Source organism: Adiantum capillus-veneris, chromosome 28 (genome assembly GCF_014529385.1).
Source record: "Adiantum capillus-veneris isolate H3 chromosome 28, ASM1452938v2, whole genome shotgun sequence".
Classification (NCBI taxonomy): domain Eukaryota; kingdom Viridiplantae; phylum Streptophyta; class Polypodiopsida; order Polypodiales; family Pteridaceae; genus Adiantum; species Adiantum capillus-veneris.
Window position 1 is genome coordinate 846,767 of NC_140958.1, and position 5,308 is coordinate 852,074.

The window sequence follows — 5,308 nt, forward strand, 5'->3', positions numbered from 1 at the left end:
TTATTGGCCATTTTTGCCCTAAAGTTTGATGATTCCATTACCTCTAAACCCAATTGATGCATTAGATTTTCTGTCATGACACAAACCTCTGTTGTCCCTTGATTTGAGCCTCCACCAAAGGCACTATATCCTTGAGACCATATGCTTTGATTACACTTACTAGCTTACTTCGCTTTGCCCTCGTTCTCACCATTTTTGACCATTGTTGTCGCAGCTTTGGGGAGATATGAAGTAGTTGTGGCCAAGTAATCTTTGGTCCTTGAGAACTCACATCAGCTGTCAAGTCATAAGGTTGTGTCCGAGATCCCATAGGGAAATCAGAGATGTCAATTTGAGACCTAGTACGGGTCTTTCTCTTCTTGGCTTCATCTTTAGTTGCCCGAGATGTACTTGCTTCATTGCTTGCATCCTTGCTTGTTTCTTTACTTACTTCATCTTGGACACGCACACGCTTGATATGCATTGTAGCCACTTCATCTATCTTCATCTTCCCTTTAACTATTTCTTCTTGGTTGCTTCTGCCCTTGACGACCTCCTCCATCCTTATGATGCTCACATTTGGTTGAGTAGCAGGGACTTGAGCTTGAGCACGAGGTGGCTGCAAAATTTGAGGTTGCGGTTGCTCTTGTGCTTGAGCTCTAGCACGGGGAGTACTTACTTGTTGTCGAGGACCTTTGACAGGGTAGTCATACCTTCTGGGATGAGGGCAATTATACATGCCGTGGCCATTTTCCCCACAATTGTAACACAACATTTCCCTTGCTTGACGTCGCATTGGTTACCGATTCCCACCATTCCCCTCAATAGGCCTTCTTGCACCCTGCACAAGATTTACTCTCAAACCCTCTAGCTGGTTTGTGGGATTGTTTATTTGTTGGAGCATATCTTCTTGTTGACCTCTATTGAGGTTTGGTGCATTAGGCACATTTGGAGGTACGTGAGAAGCTTCCATAGTTGGGATATTGCCTCCCAAAGCTAGCTGGCCAGCTTGGGCTTGATAGATAATCTTTCGATTCTTTTCCCTAGCAATTCTTAAGGCATCTTCAAAAGTATTTGGAAATTTTCTCTTTACCTTCTCCCTTAGCAAGGGGTACAAACTTGAGATAAATCGATCCTTTTGGAGGCAATTGGGAGCTCGCTCACCAGGGTTTAGTGAGTCAGACCATTGCCCCCAAAGTTTCAGAAAACCTTACTCATAGGTTGCATAACCATGAGGGTCAACTTGATGAAGGGCTAGAAGCCATTGCCATAGTTCTTCTGCCGAATTGGCTCGTTGAAATCTTCGTAGGAAAGCCGCCTTCAATCCCTCCCAATCAGCTCTTTGGGTTGGATCTAGAGCCTGGAACCATACCCTAGCTTCTTCTTTGAGCACCAAAGGAAAAGCTCTCAATTTCAATGCTTCGTCATCCCTCCCAGAGACAAGGAAAGACATCTCCAAGTTATCCAAAAAATCCCCATCATTTTCCCCACTACGCCCAAAAAAATTAGGGAAAGACATCATAAAATGGGTTGCCTTCCTCTCAATACAGCACAAAGATGAAAACGTCTAGGCCCGAATCATATCTTATTAAGGGTAGAATAAATGGATTGGGAGATGCATTAATCTCAGCTAGACGATGAGGGCCTAGTAAGATCCTTATGATGTTTTGGAACCTAAGCTTTGTGCTAGCTATTATATGCACAGTTTGTCTAGCAAGAGGTTGGAAAGTCCATATAAATCCCTATGATTCATGGAGTATGCTTAAAGCAAGATGAAGATGTGAACATCAAAAGATACATTATACTCCAAAATAGGAAATATTATAGGTTCAGGGGACAACAATATCTCTCTCAACCTCTCAGCTCCAAAATAGAAGACCAATCTTTGTTGGAAAAAAATCTTTCTATCAATGTGCACATTCACCCTAATATTCTGAACTGATTGAAATTTGTAGAAAATGGGATTATTCATTGGTGCATTAAATACAAACTTCCATGAAGCACTTCATTGAAGTTCAGCTCTCTTGGATCCCACCATTTGAGAGATGCGAGGAATTTGCTCACCAGTGATTAGCCTAGCTTTGGTGTGACCATCTTCAGCTTTGTAGAGTTCATAGGGTTCAATGGCTACCTTCTCAACCACCTTGAGCCTTCTTGCTAGTAGTAGTTGGAGTGCATCACCATATGTAGCCTCTTGCCAATACCGCACCCCATTGATGTGTAGCTCCCCCTCCAAAAACTTGTTAATACCCGAGTTTGAGAGTGCTTTCACCACTTGAAGTCGAGGCTTCAAAGGAAGTGTCTTCACACTAGCCACGAAGCACTCAACACAATGCTTTGACCTAGGGACTTGATGACTACAAGATTTTCCTTGAAGCAAAGAAGGGTGTATGTAGTAAAGTCTCTTTACCCGCATACGTGTAGTTTGTCGATAAAGACGCTTCTTTTCTTGAGCTTCTTGGGGAGACCATAGTGGAAGTTTCGGAGAATTTAAAGGACCTTCCTTCATAGGATTGACAGAGAGCTGCTTGAGAACTCCTCCGTGGGGGCACCAATTTATGACGAAGGAAATTTGGAATGGCAGCCTCTACACCAAAACAAACTCCATTGCGCCACAAGGGAAATGAGATGAGGGCACCACCTAGTCTTGGAAGCGTGGACTAGGACCGCTACGCAAATATATATATATATATATATATATATATATATATATAGAGAGAGAGAGAGAGAGAGAGAGAGAGAGAGAGGGAGAGAGAGAGAGAGAGAGAGCGCTATCACTATGAATGAAGCATTAACCTTAGTGTGTGTACAAGGAATGGATAACTTCAAGCACTCCCAACACAAATAGCATGTAGATTAGTAAACAACAACTCAAGAGTTAGCCAAAATCACATCAAGCACTCTCACACACATATAAAAAATCTCTCTTAATTAACATAAGTAAGACGAGGGGAGGTTACTAGCATAAAACAATTTGCACTCTTGAATGTGCAAGAATAGACTGAATGAATGAGCTTTATGGGCTCATGATGAGTGATACAAAGACTCAATGGGGCTGAGGGGGAGTTGAAATTACAAAGGGGGGGGCCTCTTTATATAGGAAAGAGAGTGATTAGGAGTGAGGTTAAGATCCAAGTGCAATTTGTATAAATGAAGCTTGATTAGGGACATTCAACCAATGAAGAAGCTCCTTCCGAGTGATTTGTTGACCAATTTTCAACTAATTGGCTCCATCATCACTTGTGTTGTCTTCACTCCTTCGTCCATAGCTTGAGTCCAAGAGGTTCCTTATTTTAAAATGTAAAGAATCTACATAAAATCAATACATATCTAGTAATAATAGAAAGGGGTTGAATGAGAACTTATGAATTACAACAAGATTAGGAATGATTTGAGAGGTGATTAGAAGAGGAATTTGTGATGGTTTTTTGAGCTTGAGAGAGAGGAGGAAGGAGGGGAGGGTGAGAAGACTAATGGCTTATTTTCAGAGAAGGACTCAATGTGGAAAAGGAAGGGTGTGTGTGTAAAGGTAGAGGGGGTGGTCTCCACCACAGCTGGAAAAACTGGCGTCTGCCATTTTGGCCATATCTCCTAGACCGTAGATGCAAAAATTATTTTTAAAAAATGGTCAGAATCTCTAGCGCATCAGCTACAACTTTGATGAAGAAAACTTTTCTTGGATCGGAGTGGATGTATTTTTTAAAAAATCAGCAAAATCATGTGTCTGTTTTCTTCCTTCACCAAGTCTTCCACTTGGGTCCCATTTGTTTGAATCATTATATGGCTCCAAAGCCATGATGATATGAACCCCTCATGACCGTTGAATCATGGTGCATGGCTCCACAACCACATCATATCTTTTCTTTTCACATTTACATATTTTCCCTTCCCTTTACCACTAGGTTCTACGTTTCACCTCCGGTGAACTAGTCAAGGAAAAATTCCCATCTAGTCATTTTCTGAATTTTTCCAAGAGGTTGTTCTCACTCTTTCTTTTATTGTAAACCTCTAGAAGCAGGGAAAACCAACAAAATATAGTAAACAAAAAATTTGTGATAGGCTCGGATCACTAGCAATGAAGTCTCCCATGAGGAAGACTTCTCCTAGTGTAGAGTACTAAATAATCTCCTCTGAAAAGCATGTATATGGTCATGGTCTCTCATCCTCATCCCTCTGTGTCTCTGTAGTGGCAAATCTAGAGCTTGAGGGAGCAAAGTAGCAGATGATAATATAGACCATCTTATCCCCTGATAGCTCAAAACGAATCCAAATGTAGTGGGCTTGTGGGTCACGTGAGAATCTGTATCCTCCTATGGAGTCCTTATCTGAAAAGTATAGCCACCCCTCTTGATCCTCCTGTGGTATGCTAACCAGTTCTTCCTCGGTGTGACGACTCCCAATGAAAGCCGTGGATCCCAATAGACTTTTCTATGGACTCTCATGTGTCTTTGTCATGTCCCATCCATTCATCACCTTCTCAAGTCTCTCTTGATGGGTCCAGAGGTCTCCATTGCAATTCCAAACCGGGACATGGATCTCCTCCTGTGTCCCACAAGCCGCGAGTCCCTATGCGATGGTCTTGCCATCAATGATGACCCTACCATCTTGATACATTGCTTTCTTTCCCTCCTTGAAATCTTGATGGACTCTAGGCATGCATGCGCGACAGTGGTCGTGTTGCAGATTCATGAGGTCGTCATCAAGATAAATAGGGGGACCCTCTAATCCTCTCAAAATGACCCTCTTTTTTATGAAAGAGGTGCAAAACTCCTCACTGGAAAAGTGAAGGATGAGTGCTCTTTGCTTTGGATATTTGTCCACCCGCCATGCTTTGGAGAAGGGTAGGTATCCTTGCTTGTATCCAAGCTTCTTGCATAAATCTTTTGCATCATGTCGGGCGTTGATCTTGTCTCTTCTTCGATGCTCGTCACCCGTACGTTGCGGCGGCGAGCTTGTCGCATCTTCTATTCCTCAATCGTTGTGTGGATGATGAGGACCTCATCTTTTTGGGCTTCTTCTCTTGCCTCTTTCTTCATGTTCTTCCTAACTACGTCAACCCACCCCTCTTTGAGAGAGAGAGAGAGAGAGAGAGAGAGAGAGACTCCTCTGTATGGGGAACAAAATCTCAGCCCAAACCAATGCAAATAATTAATTAAAAAATGCTCTCAGAGAATAATTTACATAAATATGGCATCAATTGACATTCACTGTATCCACAACAACCAACTCGGCGTCAAAAGCACCTATATCCCATTGCATTCATATTCTCTGGCAAGGCTACGAATTGGGGTGCTGTTATCTATATTACCGAAGGTATCTCATACATCCG